The 18,015-nt window shown below is 51.3% G+C and overlaps 1 pseudogene; it reads left to right on the forward strand.

The window, feature by feature from the left end:
* The window catches only part of LOC147718477 (zygote arrest protein 1.L pseudogene), a 52,102-nt pseudogene extending 34,413 nt beyond the window's left edge, over nt 1-17,689 (forward strand).
* Nucleotides 17,690-18,015: the final 326 nt, after the last annotated feature.

Genomic DNA, 18,015 nt, shown 5'->3' on the forward strand with positions numbered 1-18,015 from the left:
GCCAGCACCAGAAACCGGAGTGTGACACACAGCCACAGATGTAGTGACTGACACGTGAGCCACAGACCCAGACACACTGCCAGCACCTGATACAGGACTGTGAGAAACAGCCACAGCCCGAGTGACTGACACATGGGCCACAGACCCAGATACACTGCCAGCACCTGATACAGGAGTGTGAGAAACAGCCACAGCCCGAGTGACTGACACATGGGCCACAGACCCAGATACACTGCCAGCACCACAAACAGGAGTGTGAGACACAGCCACAGCTCGAGTGACTGACACATGCGCCACAGACCCAGATACACTGCCAGCACCTGATACAGGAGTGTGAGACACAGCCACAGCTCGAGTGACTGACACATGGACCATAGACCCAGACACACTGCCAGCACCAGAAACAGGAGAGGACACAACTGATACAGTGCCACTACATGATGCATGACAGCAAACAACAGAGACAGTGCCACTATCTGACACATGCGAGTCAACTGCAGCTGCGCCACTGGGACCACTGAAATGATGAGCCACAGGGCTGTATGGGCCAGGAGGCAGGGTGGCTCTGGGAGCGGGGGATAGTTGCAATTGGCCGACATCGGGGTGGGCATGTGTCAATGCTGTGTGTCTACGTTTCTTGGGGACATATGACTGCACCCTGGACATGACAGGACTGGCAAGTGGGCCGGACTGAAAAGAAATATCACCCACCATGGGAGGTGCATCTGCTGGCGGGTGAATGCTCTCTGGGGACGTGCTGGAGCCTGCTTGTCGTTTGCTGTGTGGCTGCCTTCTGGCCTCTGCAACATGTGTCATGGGGGATGCTACTACAGGGTCCACCTGCATCCGCTCCTGACGGGCCCTGATGGGAGTGGAGGTAAGGGGTGACTCCACTGCGGAGCCATCTGTATTCCGTTCCCTCAACAACAGCAGCCTCAGTGCATCAAGGGGTGATGTATGCTTGTCCTTGACAGCGCCACTGTCCATGGGAGATGCCTTGGCCCTTGGATGTTCCATTTCCGTAGGAGGAATGTTGTCTGTGGACCTTCCCTGTTCCCTGGATGGTGCCCTGTTCCAGGCAGCAGACTTGTCGTCTGTGGTGTACCTATCCCCAGAAGACACCTTCTCCCTGTGTGTGTCCCTGCCCCTGGGAGTGTCCATGCTCTTCTTAGGTGCGTTTGTCTTGAGACTGTCCTTGTCCCTGCCCTTGGTAGAAGTTCCTTCCTTCCTAGTCTCCCTGCCCTTGGTAGTGGCTCCTTCCTTCCTAGTCTCCGTGCCCTTGGGAGTGGGTCCTTCCTTCCTAGTCTCCCTGCCCTTGGGAGTGGGTCCTTCCTTCCTAGTCTCCCTGCCCTTGGGAGTGGCTCCTTCCTTCCCAGTCTCCCTGCCCTTGGGAGTGCCTCCTTCCTTCCTAGTCTCCCTGGCTTTGGGAGTGTCTCCTTCCTTCCTATTCTCTGTGCCCTTGGGAGTGGCTCCTTCCTTCCTAGTCTCCGTGCCCTTGGGAGTGCCCCCTTCCTTCCTAGTCTCCCTGCCCTTGGGAGTGGCTCCTTCCTTCCTAGTCTCCCTGTCCCTGGGAGTGTCCCTGCTCTCATGAGGTGCCTTCGTCTTCTGACTGTCCTTGTCCAAGGTAGTGTCCATGGAACTGGGAGTGAGGCTTGCCTTGGGAGTACCTTGTGTGTGGGATGCCTGTGCAGCATGTGTAGCCATTACACCCAACCCTTCTTTTGGATCCCGTGTGTGTACTCCAGTGTATCTGACGTTGTCTTTGTAAACAGATTTTGCTGACCTAGGGGATGGTGTCTGAGCCCTCCGTGCCTTGACATGCTGGCTGACGCTGCTTCTAGTGCAATAACCTGTATTAGAGTCCTGGTCAGAATATTGACTCCCCCCTGAGACATCCAGTGTTGTAGATGGTGGAACAGAAGTAGCTACCAGTCCATGCGACTGTACAATGGCAGACGACACACCATTAGCCAATGTCTGCACTGTCCTGTGTAGACCAGCCAGATCGCCATGCATCCCTTCGATGAAAGCCACCACCTGCCCCAACTTCCTATCGTGGTCTTGGAAAGCATTTATCATATTGGTCTGCCCCACACACAGCTGTCGCAGCAGATCAACAGCCTCTGCACAAAGAGCATTTTGGCCCACCGAGGCTGGGGCAGCGGTGCCGACACCGAACGCCACTCTGCTCCCCCTACTCCTGCGTGCACGAACAGTACATGGTGCAGTTGGCGCCAGGGTGGGCCCTGTGTGCTGTGTCCTGACCAAAGGTGTTGATTGCCCACTCCCAGTCTGTGACAACAGTGCTGACTCACCAATACTGTCAGAAGATGATGACGATGTTGTCTCCACATGAGAGTCCTCCGGGACGGTCCTGTCCCCCTCTCCGGCGCTGGCCTCTTCTGTGTCAGTCTACGTGTGCGCGACGTCTGATCCGGATGCATTGCCTTCAATCATCTCCTCCGTCTGTGGCTGAGTGCCCTCTGCCAATGCTGAAATGCACAGGAAATGGGTGTAAGTCATGGGCACACTCACGTACAGTATTTCTACGGAATCCCTAATGCCATTGATGACAATGCACATCGATCCCCCAACCTGCACACGGGCCACCCCTACTGTCATCCTCACAGGAAATAAGTGGTGTTGGCCGTGCTACATGTACAGCATGCGGACAGGGCATGAGCACGTACATCTGCACACCAGTCTTGCCATGGGGTGACGGAGCACTACAGCATGTGCATCAACACTCAACTGCTTAGCGAGTGGCGTGTCAACATGCCGGACCTGGAAGTGACATTTCACTGCGCCAATGTCACCAACATGCCATTGCAATGAGACACACGATACACAGAAGTCACTAATGTGTCTGGGCAACAATAGATGCATTGCACTCACAAGCAACATACACTGACAGTATGCTTACCGCCATGATGCTGTTCATCCACACGCAACCGCTCAGACAGGTCAGGATGCATCACAGCAATGATACGGTGCATGAGAGGGGTCATTGAGCGTCGGGCCAGACGTGCCGGTCTTGGAATCATCCCTAGTGTCACTTCCGCTACATTCTTGCTCAGCCTGGAAATGTTGTCCCAGCGTTTGTGGCAGTGTGTATGTCGTCTGTTGGACACCCCCACTGCTCGTACATCACGTGCAATGCTCCTCCACACGTCCTTGCGAAGGTGCAGCTTGACCTACCATGATGGGAGACAAAAGGGTGCAAGTCAGTGGACAGTTGGCCAGTCACACAGATAGGGGCAACACGTTTCTCTCTGCAGCCATGCACATTTCGACTCATGTGTTGGTCCTACATCACACCGCCAAGATTCCAGAGCACAGGTGTCATGGACCACCTCATGCACACCAACATGTCCGCCACTGCACTTACCACCTGTCCGGGTGCGCCGTACAGGCATCCGAAGTTGCGGAGCACACCGTCCACGAGGACATCCAGCTCCGCGGCGGTGAAGGGACGAGACCGGATCTCTTTGACTCTCGACATGGCAAGGTCACGGAGTATGGCACTAGAGAGGCAGTCGGTGGTCAGCTCCGCAGCAGCAGGTGGAGGTGATGGTCACAGGCAGCAGTCGGTGGTCAGCTCCGCAGCAGCAGGTGGAGGTGATGGTCACAGGCAGCAGTCGGTGGTCAGCTCCGCAGCAGCAGGTGGAGGTGATGGTCACAGGCAGCAGTCGGTGGTCATCGTAGAATGTGTGCTTTTGCACATCACACATATATAGGGCCCTGTGGCCATGTCAGTGACATACGGCGCCAGCCATTGGTCAGCCCTGGATGCCTGTTTGGAAATGGGCCAATGACTGGCCCTGGTGTTGGGGTGCACAGCATACGCTACATTCGATTGGGCATACGCGGGCCTTGTTCAGACCTCCCATTGGCTGCACGTGCACAGACTGTCACGGTCACACACCGGCACCCGCATGTGGAAGCTTCCGGGACGGATGCTTCATTTGCAGCAATGTTCTATCACTGGTGCCAACATGGCGGGGCACGTATTCGGCGGGGGAGGTGCAGGCCAACACATCCATTAGCTGATGTCAATGGACATGGCAGGTCATGACCCCCCTGTGACATTGCATCATCCAGCCTACACCGGCCGGCCCAGCCCGGCCCAGGACCGCCGGGCCGGCCATGTCAACCACCGCCGTGCCAGGCCATGTCAACCACCGCCGTGCCAGGCCCAGCCCAGGACCGCCGTGCTGGCCATGTCAACCACCGCCGTGCCAGGCCCCGTCCACCACCGCCGTGCCAGGGCACGGCAGTAGTTGACATGGCCGGCACGCCGGTCCTGGGCAGGGCCTGGCCCGGCGGTAGTGGACGGGGCCTGAAACGGCAGTTAGTGGCCTTGGCGCCACGCCGGTCCTGGGCAGGGCAGGGCTGGCCAGTGTAGGCTGGATGATGCAATGTCACTGTAAGGGGGGTCATGACCTGTGTTGGCCTGCACCTCCCCCGCCGAATACGTGCCCCGCCATGTTGGCGCCAGTGATTGAACATTGTTGCAAGTGAAGAATCCGTCCCGGAGCCTAGCACATGCAGTTGCCGGTGTGTGACCGTGACGGACCGTGCACATGCAGCCAATGGGAAGGTGGAACGTGGGCCGCGTATGCCCAGTCGTAAACAGCGGAAGCAGTGCACCGCCATGGCGGGGCCAATGATTGTATCTTTGCTGACGATGCACCTTGTTCCATTGTCTGCAGCTGCCTGATGACGGTTGTGTGCGTGACTCCACATGTCATGCTCTATCCCATATGTGTCCATACCATGGCCATCGGTGTGCCACAAATGTGCATCACATGTGCATGTCGACATCGGGTATTTCCCTACACATGTTTGTAGTACCTCACATCTACACAGTAGATCCCGGATGTATCGGCACATTCTAATTTAGTTGTCAGTGAGTGGTATATGTGAGATAGTGACTATGGTGGGGGTACACTTGTGTTCAGTGCATGTGTGTTGCCTATTGTGTCACCATGCATGTGATGTACGTATGCCCACCATTATTGGTGTTGCCATTGGTGCATGATGAAATGGTGTGTGTGTGTGTATCTTTTTGTTTGTGTGCATGCACTTGCATGTGTGTATGTGATGTTGCGCCTACACATTTGGGTCATGTCACATGTCTTGTTGGCAGTAATGTTGACCTGAGACAAAGTAGCATTGCACATGTTGAGACACATCATGTTGCTAGTGGCTGCACATTGTTGCTACGTCAATCCATGTTGTAGTGACAATCAGAGATGTCACACATATGACAATTATACACTGCATATTACGTGTTGGTAGAGTTCGTTGACATGTGAGTGAGTTGCACAGACATGCGTTGTATGTGAATTGACTTCCATTCCATCTACTCCCACACAGGAGGGCTCCAAATGTCCATCGCCCATACACTGTGCTGGAGGATATGGTTGACGAGAGGTGATCAGGAAATTCAGGCTGGATCGACATCGATTGATGGAGCTTGTGAACCAATTGTCTCCTCACCTGCAGCCACGAAGAACCTATCCAGGTTCCATTACACCCACGGCAAAGGTGATGGCGGCACTCCACTTTTTTGCTACAGGCACATTTCAGTACACAGTTGGACATGCCGAAGGGATGTCACAGTCCATGTTTAGCATGGTACTTCGGGATGTACTGAGAGCCATGATTCTGTACAAGCATGACTACATTCATTTCCCACAGGCGGCAGAGTTGGCAGCGGTCAAAGCAGACTTCTATGCACTGGGTCAGATACCACACGTTGTGGGTTCCATTGATGGCATGCATATCGCAATCATTCCACCACTGGCACTTGAGCAGGTGTTTAGGAATTGGAAGCACGTGCAGGTGGTGTGCTAGGCCGACAACATAATATCACATGTGTGTGCAAGATTTCCAGGCTCTGCTCATGACGCCCACATCATGCGGAGCAGCATTGTCCCCCAACTGATGGCAAATCTGCGTCCGGCACAAGCGTGGATTGTTGGTGAGTATGCTGTGGTGACAGGAGTGATATCTGTGTGGCATGGTGTGCCCACCAATTCAGGTTGTGATGTTTCTGTCTCTCTCTCTCTTCCACCAACATAGGCGACTCGGCTTACCCAAACAGGCCTTGGCTGCTGAGTCCCATACGCAATCCAACTACAGCGGGAGAAATGCGATACAATGATGCCAATGGAAGGACACGTCGAGTGGTAGAGCGTACATTTGGCCTGCTTAAGTCTAGGTTTCGGTGCCTGAATAAGACTGGAGGGGCACTGCCTTACTCACCAGGCAAAGTATGCAGGATCGTGATTGCCTGCTGCATGCTCCACAACCTGGCTGTGTGCAATAACATTGAACTGCTCTTGGACCCTGATGAACAGCAAGTTCCTCGCCCTCCCGACCCACCCATGTCGACTGATGAGGATAGTGGTGAGGAGGAAGGTGTGGACCAGAGGCGCCAGCTCATTGATCGCTACTTCCCTTGAATGTGAGTGTGCTCCTCTTGTGCTGCTTGTGTATGCCCTGTGTATGTTTGCTGGTGTTGTGTCATTGTGGTGTGCATCATCTATGTGTTCTGCAATGTGATGTATGCCTGTGTGTGTGTGTGTGTGTTCATTTATTTGTACATGCAAGTCTCCATGATGTGTGTACTCTCATCCATTCATGTTGTGATGAGTGTGGTTTGTGGAATGTTGCACTGCAGTGTGTTGTGATGAGTGTGAATCTGTTTCCTGACGTGTCTATGCGGTTTCTATATTTCCCTAGGTCACTCCCGCTGCGGCATGATTCTGTACGAGTTGGATCCCTGAACCTGGTAACGTCGGTTTCTGATGCAATCATGTGAATAAACATGGAGGCAACACATCATTGAGTGAGTAAGTGGTATTTATTTACAGATTGTGCATAGGTGTTAGTGCATATTTACAAATGAGTGAAGGGGTGGGGGAGTGAGAGTTAAAGGTTATGGCAGATGAAATGTCGGTGCTGACACCACATAGGGTGGTGTCTGCCTAGTGCAGCAGGCCTGTGCCAATGATTGGCTAGGTGGGACCGGATAGTTGGCAGGGTGAATGGCAGGCTCAGGTAGTGTAAAAGTCATTGTCGGCTCCTCTTGGAGCGTGTGGAAGGAGCATCCACACTGCTCTCGCCCACTTCCAGCCTCGGACGGCCCCTTCGTCTTTGAGTCGGGACGGAGTCAGCTGGGGGCGCAGGCTGATCTGGTACCACATCCATCGTCAGGGGCGCAGGTGGCGGTGGCGGTGCCGGTGGTGTTGGTGCCCGTGGCGTTGTTTGGGGCGGGTGTGGGGAGGGTGGTGTTGGCGGCTATCCATCCCATCCACATGGTATTGCTCAGGGTCAATATGTCCACTAGTTGGCCAAGCCGCCTCTCAATGGCCCCCAACATTGCAGTTTTCACAACAGAGTCCTGGTGGGCACGGTCTGCCTGTGCCTGGCCACGTTCATAGGTTTCCTGGACCCTGGCTAGTGCTTCCAGTGACTGTTGCACGGCATTGGGTGGGTGTGGTTCCTCAGGACGTCTTTGTGTTGTGCTCCTGCCTGCCGGATGTGGCCTTGCATCTCTGCTTTGCCTCACACTCTCCCTGCGTGGCTGGGATGGCGCAGGCCCGGCGTCGTGCGGTGGGTTGGCCAGGGTGGCAGGGGCAGGAGTGGTGGTACTGGTGGTGGTGGTGGTGGAGGTGGTGGTGGTGGTGCTGGTGGTGGCTGTGCAGGTCACAGTGGCCAGTGTTGTGGGAATGGCAGAGGCCGTAGTAGTCGGTGCTGGTGTGACCTGGGAGCCAGATGGCCCTGGCTGCCTGCTTGTGCCCGCACCATCCTCAGCACCGGAGCTGGCTGGGCAATCGTCCCCTGAGACTCCTGAGTGAGGCGAGTCTGGAGGCCGGGTGGTGGTTCCAGCTGTCAGATTACGATCACCTGCAAAACAAAAATGTGAAGATGAGTCATGTGGGCATTACGTGTTATTTTCATTTTGTTGACTATTCAGTCGGCACTGGCACTCACCCCACCCACCACCACCGCCGTCCCTATGCACATGGGGGCCTGTTGGGAGTTGTAGTGCTGTCCTCTCACACACCCCACCCACCACCGCCGCCATCCCTATGCACATGGGGGCCTGTTGGGAGTTGTAGTGCCGTCCCCTCACACACCCCACCCACCACCACCGCCATCCCTATGCACATGGGGGCCTGTTGGGAGTTGGACTAGTGACCTCTCACACACCCCACCCAGCACCACCGCCATACCTATGCACATGGGGGCCTGTTGGGAGTTGTAGTGCCGTCCCCTCACACACTCCACCCACCACCACCGCCATCCCTATGCACATGGGGGCCTGTTGGGAGTTGGACTAGTGACCTCTCACACACCCCACCCACCACCACCGCCATCCCTATGCACATGGGGGCCTGTTGGGAGTTGTAGTGCCGTCCCCTCACACACCCCACCCACCACCACCGCCATCCCTATGCACATGGGGGCCTGTTGGGAGTTGTAGTGCCGTCCCCTGCCACACCCCACCCACCACCACCGCCATCCCTATGCACATGGGGGCCTGTTGGGAGTTGTAGTGCTGTCCTCTCACACACCCCACCCACCACCACCGCCATCCCTATGCACATGGGGGCCTGTTGGGAGTTGGACTAGTGACCTCTCACACACCCCACCCACCACCACCACCGCCATCCCTATGCACATGGGGGCCTGGTGAGAGTTGGACTGAGTGACCTCTCACACACCCCACCCACCACCACCGCCATCCCTATGGACATGGGGGCCTGTTGGGAGTTGTAGTGCCGTCCCCTCACACACCCCACCCACCACCACCGCCATCCCTATGCACATGGGGGTCTGTTGGGAGTTGGACTAGTGACCTCTCACACACCCCACCCACCACCACCACCATCCCTATGCACATGGGGGCCTGTTGGAGTGGTTTAGACGTTGGTGAGTATGTGGACTGCATGCATGGGTTGGGGTCTGGGAGATGTGTCTTCTGAGTTGTGTGAGGCACACCATGTTGTTGTGCTCGTGGTGCTTGGTTTGTACTTACCAGCCTCTTCTCCATCCTCAAGTCCATCAAGGGTCTCAGGGTGCAGAATGCTCAGCACCTTGTCCTCCCACTCGGTGTACGGTAAGGGCTCCGGGGGGGTTCCACCGCCTGTGTGATTTGCCCGCAGATAGTTCTTTGCTCAGATGGATTTGACTCGGGTCTTAAGGTCATGCCACCGCCTCTGAATCTCCTGCTTCGTCCTCGGGACGGTCCCAGACGCATTCACCCTGATGACTATCCGGTCCCACATGTTGTTTTTCCTGGCTATGCTGGTCTGCTGCACTAGGGCCCTGAATAAGTGGGGTTCTACTCATATTATTTCATCTACCATAACCTTTAACTCGGTGTCAGTGAATTTGGAGTTCTTTTTTGGTGCCATGGTGTGTGGTGCTCGGGTGTGGGTTTGAGTGAATTGGGAGGTGCAGGTGTGTGGTGTGTAGGAATGGTGTGGTGGGTCTTTGTGTAGTGGGTGTGTTTGGGTTTGGGTTATGTGTAAGATATCTGTGTTTGCTGTAAGTTCTGTGGTGTCTCCTGCTAGCAGCTACGCTGTGATGCAGAGGATTTCTGGAGTGGGTGGGAGTTATTTTATAGTCTGTGTCTTGGCCCTGTCTGAATAGTTATTGGCAGTCAGGTGCTAGGTGGGTGTGTTGCCAGGTGTGCATTCTGTGGTACTTGGGGGTGGGTCATTGTGTCTTGTGATTGGTTTTGATGTTTCAGGTGGGTGGTCGTTCATTTTCCTGTGTTTGGTATTAACTTCCGTCGCAATGTATGGCATTGGTTTGACGGTAGGGATGTTGTTCGTGTTGGCCTTCCGCTGTGGAGCACGGTTTCTCGTTGCATTGGTACCGCAGCGGACGTGGATCGCGGTGGCTACCGGGGTACTTGCGGAGTTATCCTAATTGCGGACACGGACACTACGCAGGTATCGCGGGGGAAGTGGATGATCTCGCGGTCATGTGCATACGCGGCGGTCGGTGTTCTTTCGGTTCCATCCGCCTGCCGCGGTCTCAGGTGTACTTCGACCGCCGCGGACGGGGTTTGGTGTGCTCCGTCCGCCGCGATCGGTGTTTCATTCATATATTATCCTAATCGCTATTGCGGTTTTTCCGCGGACAGGTCCGGAGTATCTTGCCACCTTCCTCGGCGGACGGAACACGTTTCCGTCCGCGATCCTAATCGACCCCATAATATCTGAAGACCAAGTGCATCAAAATTCGTCTGGGAAGCTCCAATATTATTCTATAGAAGAACTCAGTGGCATGGCTGAAGACAGGATTTTTAGGGAAATGGTGCAACAGTGTCCTTGGAAGCATGTCAGCTGTCGGGATCCCTCTCCTCGTACACGTCGCGGGGAACACCACATTTCTGGGGCAGTGATATGTAAAATGACCTTCCAGCTCCGGGTACCTGCATTGTCTGAAGTTTTTTACTATTGTTGGGAGGGTGGGCTTGATAATACAATAGCTGCTGTTGCCTACCTGCGCCATTAAATACATCTAAGGCCAGATCCTGTGGTCCGTCTCCTTTGTTTGCTTCGCCAATCTATTGGATTGGAGGTGGCTTGGGGAGTTTTTGTGTGTACATATATATATATCTATATATATCTATATATATATATATATATATATATATATATATATATATATATATATATATATATATATATATATATATATATATATATATGCCAGTAATCAGTGTATGACATAGTGTAATGCACAAAGAACGCTTTACTAAAATAAATTATCCTTGCTGACAGCAGCCTACAAGATGGACAAGAGGACAAGATCTATCTCAATGATGTCTAGGATGGCATCAAATCTGACTCAGCAGATAACATTGTAGGCATTCATCTAATAACATTTATTTATTTAGGGAGTTTTATAAAGTGCCTTACGTATCAGCTAAAAGCCTCCTCATTGCACTATGGGAATAGTGAAACATTGGATGGAAGAAAACATAAAGAAAGAAGGTTAAACGAGGGAATTAAAGATTGAAATTATAAAAGAATTGAGAAAAGGAGGTCTATTCACAATCATTATGCTGGAGTGACCAGATGAATCAAGGTACCAGTAAAGTCTCTTAACATGTGACTTTACAAATGGGTGCTGGATATAAGCTTTGGTGAATGGGAAGGATTTCAGATCTTTCCTGAATTAACAGTAAAATCTTCACTTTTCAATGCATGTGGTAGACTATTTTATAGGTGCGGATCTATGACTTTTAAAGACTTTGCTTAAAATGTCAAGCTTTTTTGCATCTACTGAGTGAATTGAGATGCATGTGCTGATTCAAATTTCTTGTTGGTTGCCACAAAGTAGCCAATAGTTGGACACAGTTCATGCCAAAGTAGGTTTTGGCCTTAATGCCTGAATCTTATCCTCTGTTGTACTATGAGCCAATGAAGTTTCAGTAGTACTGGTACGGTAAGACAGATTCTTGCCTTCAGTTTTGTACATTTTGCAATTTTTAAAATTGAAACTTTTCCAGGCCAGCATAGATACTGTTGTTAAATCAATGAGATGAAAGGGACAGAAGAAAGGTCTGCTTTTTTATTTGCATAGGGTTATGATGTTTTCTACTCTCTATCCTCATGCCTGCACGAGAATCTGTAGTGTCATCTATGGAACTTCACTCATTCTAGATTCTCTTGTTATTCTGAGGCTGGCGGTTGTCGAGGCAGGAGAGTCAGAGATCATCCAACAACTTTAACTACAATAAAGCCTTATTGAAATGAATTAAAGAATTTCCTAGTTGTCACCTACTTGAACATTTTGGCGACGATCTTATGGTGACTGGCTCCGACTTCTTCAAAAAGATTCCACGTCGTTTCCTCGTCCAGAAATTTTTGAGCAAGCGCTGGTCATTTCATGTGAAGTTTCTATTTGTGACTGAAATTTCAGAAAAGAAGCTCTTCACTCCTTGAGGTACTGTTTTTGGCATTGCCATTCTTTTGGCAATATTAATTAAGTTCTTTTTTTTAACGCGTTGCTAGGCACCGAATCAAGCTGCACGCGCATTCCGTAATCTGCGCAGTTCAGCAATCAAGGTCATTTGGTTGCGCGCGCTGGTATTAATTTGCGTTGCCGGGGAGTCAGTAAAGCATCTCTGTACTTCCGTTGACTTCATTACGTTCTGCACGCACGAAGTGGCCATTTTGTGTGTCAAACCAAATTTTGCCAATCACGTTTTGCCAACCACATGCCTCAATTTGGATATAGACTTACTATTGTTGTCAAGAGGGCTATTTGCAAATTTGTTTTATTCCTTTTGCATCTAACCTCATTATTTATTTTTACTATTCAATATTATAAGACATTTTAAAACATTTTATTATTATTAGTACAGCTCTGTTTTATTCAACCATTCCTGCCTCAGCTTAAATTTGCATTTTTTAGTTTGACTGTGATTCTATTCACTTATGGCAGCAACAGCAAATCAAACAATAGCCCCACCTCCACCTCCACCTTTTCTTATTGAGGGTGACATTCCCAAGAATGGATTAGCATTTTTGAAAATTACCTCAAAGCTATTGATGGACTTAGATTTCAAGCTTCAAGAAAAAAAGCCATTCTTTTGAACTCCCTTTGAAAAGCTGGTCAGCATGCATTTAATTTTTTTTTAATTGTTTTTATTAAGTAAACAGGTAGGGCGAAGAAGCATACATTTGCAGCAGAATTAAAGATATATAGTACAGGCACAGTCAAGTGTAACTAATGTCCAAGTTACAAAGTTGTAGGAAACACTTTGAATTAAGCACAACAATGCACCATCACACAGGATCGTAATAGCAATGATCAGTCCGAGGTAAACTCCTCTTCATTTAGTCTAGGGGGCTCGCAAATGTCACCCCTGAACCTATTCCAAGCACCCCATATTTGTCCCCATTTCCCAGGGCACCCAGGGTGGACAAACATCGCCTTCTCCGCCACCATTGCATCATCCATGTCCCTGCACCAGTTCCTGAGCGTGGGTAACACATCCGAGCCCCATAGCCTGGCTATATTGCGTTTTGTCACCATCATACCCAACATAGCCCAATCCTGTTGGCGATACGTTAAGTCATTAGCTTCCCATACATTCAGCAAACAGCGCCGAGGATCAGGCAAAAGGGAAATAGATAGAGTCTGAGAAATAGTGCGCATCACGGTTGTCCAGTACATTGTTATCCTACCACAGTTCCATAAAGTACGATAGAATGTCCCCTCCTCCCCACACACGCACAGGCAATACACATGTGACGCCTTCCCTATCTTGTGTAAAATCGTTCTGGTGTAGTACGTGCAGTGTAGTATTTTAAGCTGGATTAATTTGAGCTTGGAGGGGATAGCCGTCTCTCGGGGGGAGGAAAGGACCTCTTGCCACTCGGAGTCATCCAATGTGCCTACGTCTCAAGACCAGTTCAATATCAGTTTGGACGTCATGTCAGGAAGGTTGTTAACCAGCTTGCGGTATGTGAGGGATGTTGCATTTTCCGGCATGTGTTCTGTCAACAGTCTATCTTCAAGAGGGGTGGATTCCTGTAATTCTGTACACAGCGGGATGGCAGTCTGCAACGCATGCTGAATTTGGATGTACCTAAACCGTTCCATCCGCGCCATATCGTATTGCGTCTGTAAGAAAGAGAAGTCCACCACCTTACCCTTCTTCCAAAGGTCTCCCACCACTGAAATGCCTATGTTTTCCCAATTCTGGAACCCTTTACTGTTGCGGAGAGAACCTAACCTGCACGAGTCCCAAAGCGGTGTCATTTGGGTAATAGGGCCAGAGCATTGAAGGCCCCTGTGAGCTTTGTACCACAGATGCACCGAGTGATGCGCAGGACCTATCAAGTCCGATGGCGCGCGGTGACTGTAGAGATTACTCATCAGTCCTCTAATCTCCAGGCACTGTCTATCTGCTAAATATGTTGGCTCAGTCTGCGGGGCATGTAACCAGTAATTAATTTGCTTAAGGTGGGCCGCCCAGTTGTACAGTTCGTTATTTGAGAGTGCTATGCCTCCGTCATACCAGTCTTTCACCAACTTGTCTTGTGCGATGCGTGCTGGCTTTCCATCCCACAATAGGCAAGAGACTGCTGCCTCTATCGGTTTGAAATAAGATGCCTGGACCACAAAGGGCGTATTTTCTAGGAGGTATAGGAAGCGTGGGAGTGACATCATTTTATATAGGGCCGCTTTACCCAAGAGCCTGAGGGGGAGAGCTCACCAAACCTTCACATCTCATTTGAAACGGTCCAATGGCGGCTTCAGATTCAAAGTATAGAATTCATCCGGGTTTGACGTGACATATATACCCAAGTATTTGAATGCCGTTGTAGCAGGTCGTAAGGGGCAGCTCGTGGGAAGCACAGGCGGGAGGCCAGCAAGAACAAAGAGGACAGATTTGGACCAATTAATCCTGTAACCCGACACTCTTCCAAATTTTTCACATACATTTAGCAGTTCTAGAATGGATTTTTTGGGGGAAGTGAGGTACAGGAGTATGTCATCTGCATAGAGAGATATGCGGTCCTCCCATACTTTAGACCACCGGAGTCCCTTAATAGAGGGTTCCCACCTAATTCAGACCGCTAACAGCTCTAGAATCAGCGCAAATAATAAGGGGGACAAAGGACATCCCTGCCTCATCCCGCAGCCAAGCGGAAAATCCCGTGAGATGTGTCCATTGGCAGCCACGTGAGCCAGGGGCCTGGTATAGAGCAGACGAACTCAGGCGCAGAATTTAGGGCCGAAGCCCATGTGTTGAAGCACTGCGAACAGATATGGCCATTCTACTGTATCGAACGCCATAGTGGCGTCTAGGGAGAGGAGGACAGCAGGTTCCTGTATATACTCTCGGCAGGCCATGACCGCGTGTAAGAGGCGAAGGTTGAGCGCTGTACTACGATGCAGCATAAAGCCAGATTGATCTGGATGCACCAAGGTGGGAAGGTGGGGGGACAAGTGCAATGCCAGCAATTTGGCGAGGATCTTCGGTTATGCGTTTATTAGAGAAATCGGGTGAAAGGAGGTGCAATTTGTCGCAGGCCTGCCCGGTTTATGAATCGCAACAATCGTGGCTAGGCGTTGATCTCTAGGCAGTTCCCCAGCTTCAAGACTATCATGGAACATATTCAGAAGGAAGGGGGCCATTGTTTGTGCCGTTTTCTTATACAGTTCTATCGGAAGCCCGTTAGGACCCAATGCTTTGCCAGACGCGAGCGAATAGGTCGCCTCTTGAATCTCATCAGCAGTGATGTCCGCCTCTAGTAGAAGCACCGCGTCTGGGGAAAGGCGAGGGATTGTCAGATCTTTGATGTACTGCTTGGGGAGCATACATTTTCCCAAAGTGATCAGCCAGGAGGTCAACTATAGCCGCAGGATCTGAGGTCGTAGTCCCTGTGGGGGACGACAGCTGTGCAATGACTCTACTCGCTCTTTCTTTTTTGTCAAGCCAAGCTAACATCTTCCCTGCCTTGTCCCCCATCTCGTAAACTCTATGTCGAGTCGATTGGAGAGTGCTTTTCGCCATTTCCCTCTGGTATGTTACATATTCGGTTTGTTTAAGGCGAACCTCCTGGGCGGCCCCAGGCGAGGGGTGTGTCTCTTGCTCCGCTATAGCGGTGGCTAGGTCAGCCTCGAGGCCGTCCAACTCCGCCCGCTGTGCTCGCTTTTGGCCTGTAATTGAGGCCATCACCTGCCCACGCAGGACTACTTTGTAGGCCTCCCAAAGAGTGCTAGGAGAGGTCACAGAGCCAGTATTTTCTTGAAAGAAGTGCTTGGTGGTTCTGGCAAGGCCCGCTATAAGGGGGCAACCTGTAAGTAACCAGCATGAACAGCCTGTGTGTCCGGTGGTGTGTATACTTTAATAGCAGTGGGGAGTGATCAGAAATACCTCTGGGCGGATTTCTACCTCTTCTATGCCCTGTAGGCCATCCGCAGTCATCAGAATGTAATCAATCCGGGTGAGACAACTATGGACTGCAGAGTAAAAAGTGTATTGCCTGTCGCCGGGGTGCTTATACCTCAAGCAATCTGTGAGCCCATGGCATCCAAAAAGCCAGTTAGCCGCCTCCCTCCGTGTCCCACTGGTTTGTACGGGTATCTATCTATCTCATCGTCGATGATATAATTGAAGTCACCCCCTATCTCCAACGTTGCGACCGGTAAAGTCAGTAGAAATGCTGAGAATACAGAGTGTGCAGTGGCGTGTAGGGCAGGTGGGACATACACAGAAACAAAATTCCTCCCATTGGCATGTAATTGCCGCGAAGCGGCCCCGATCATCTACACGCGTCTGTTGGAGCACAAAAGGGAAATTTTTCCTGACAAGGATCCCTGTTCCCCTGGAGCCAGAGGAGAATTCTGCGTGCACCACCATAGTATATCCCCACCTATCCATAGCCTTGGTGGCAGAGCCTACTAGGTGTGTTTCCTGCAAGAAGACTACGGCAGGACAACATTGTTTCAAGTATTGCAGTACCAGGCCCCGTTTCACTTTGTGTCCCAATCCCCGGACGTTCCACGTCATCACGGTGAAGTCTGAATGACGGGGCAATTGTGCTCGAGAAGCCTCAGGTTGATCTGTTACATGCGTAGCCATCTATGGTATAGTGTAGTGTCGTGCAACCAAAGATAGACTTGACCTGCGCTGTACCTTCATTAAAACAGTGTGACACCCTACAAGTCATACAAACCGCAAAAGCAACAAAAGGAAACAACCCACTTATCCCCCCACCCTGGGTCCCACCCATCCTCCCTGCCTCCCGGCTTGACGAACCTCCAACTGCCCGCCACCCCAACTCAGCAGAGCGCTTTTGCCCTCCCATAACTAAAATACATGCTTGCCGGGGGTAGAGCTCACCAAGGCTCCAGCCCTTTAGAGCTCCCCAGGTCGGCCCCAGTCCAGAACCAAAGAACGGCAAAAGTGCATTTGGCGACAGGATCAACATAGGCAGCAGGAGTCAATATTGCCATGACAATACTTATTCCTCTTCTCGTAGTGGGTCATGGTTCGCTTCCAGGTGTTCGGGACTAAACGTTCCTGAGGCATATTCTCCATCACGTGGACGATGCGGTCTGGGTCTACGATCTGAACGATTCACAGTGCGCCACCCCTCGAGCCAGTCATGCACCGCCTCAGGCGTGTCAAAGAACCATGTCTGATCATCGCCGCTACTCTTAATTTTGCGGGGAAGAGCATAGAGTATGATAGCTCCTGTGCCCGAAGTAACTTTTTAAATTCAAAAAAGCTTCACCGCCGTCGAGATACAGCTGCAGTGTAATCCGGGAAGAAGGATACAGTTGAATTTAAAATACGGATGGAAGGGCAGACCCTCACCGCTTGCAAAATTGCATCCCTGTCCCTAAAGTTGAACAGTCTGGCGAGTACTGGTCGTGGGGTCGCTCCCGGCTTAGGTCTACCACCAGGTACCCTGTGGGCACGCTCCACCGAAAAAAATGGGAGAGTCCCTTGGGCTGCAGCTTAGTTTTGATCAAGTCTTCTACGTACAGGTCCATTGCCTGGGTACCTTCTGACTCCGGAATACCAATAATTCTGATGTTATTACGTCTTGCACGCCCTTCCGGTTCGTCAAGCTTCTCCGTGAGTAACTTGTTCTCTTTTTCCAGCTGGGCAACGGAAGTCTGCAGTTAAGAAGTGTCCGCAACCAAAGATTTACTCACTATCTCCACTTCTTTTACCCTGTCCGCCATCTTGTGGATGTCAGCCCGCAGCAAAGAAACGTCAGTAGAAACAGTGCCCACCGTGGTCTGCACATTCTCCAGCGCCTTCATAATGTCCTCGAGAGTTACCTTTTTTGTCCCGTCGTTGTACGATGTTTTACCTTGAGGGTGCACCGGAGAGGAGCCCTTGTCATATGCAAACTTGTCCAGTTTCGCCTGTGTAGAGTGGTGTTTCGGCCCTCTGCCCGCCATGGTGATGCAAGTTGATAAACACACTGTATACGAAATCCGGACAAA

This window comes from Lissotriton vulgaris, chromosome 4_1, assembly GCF_964263255.1.
Source record: "Lissotriton vulgaris chromosome 4_1, aLisVul1.2, whole genome shotgun sequence".
NCBI lineage: Eukaryota > Metazoa > Chordata > Amphibia > Caudata > Salamandridae > Lissotriton > Lissotriton vulgaris.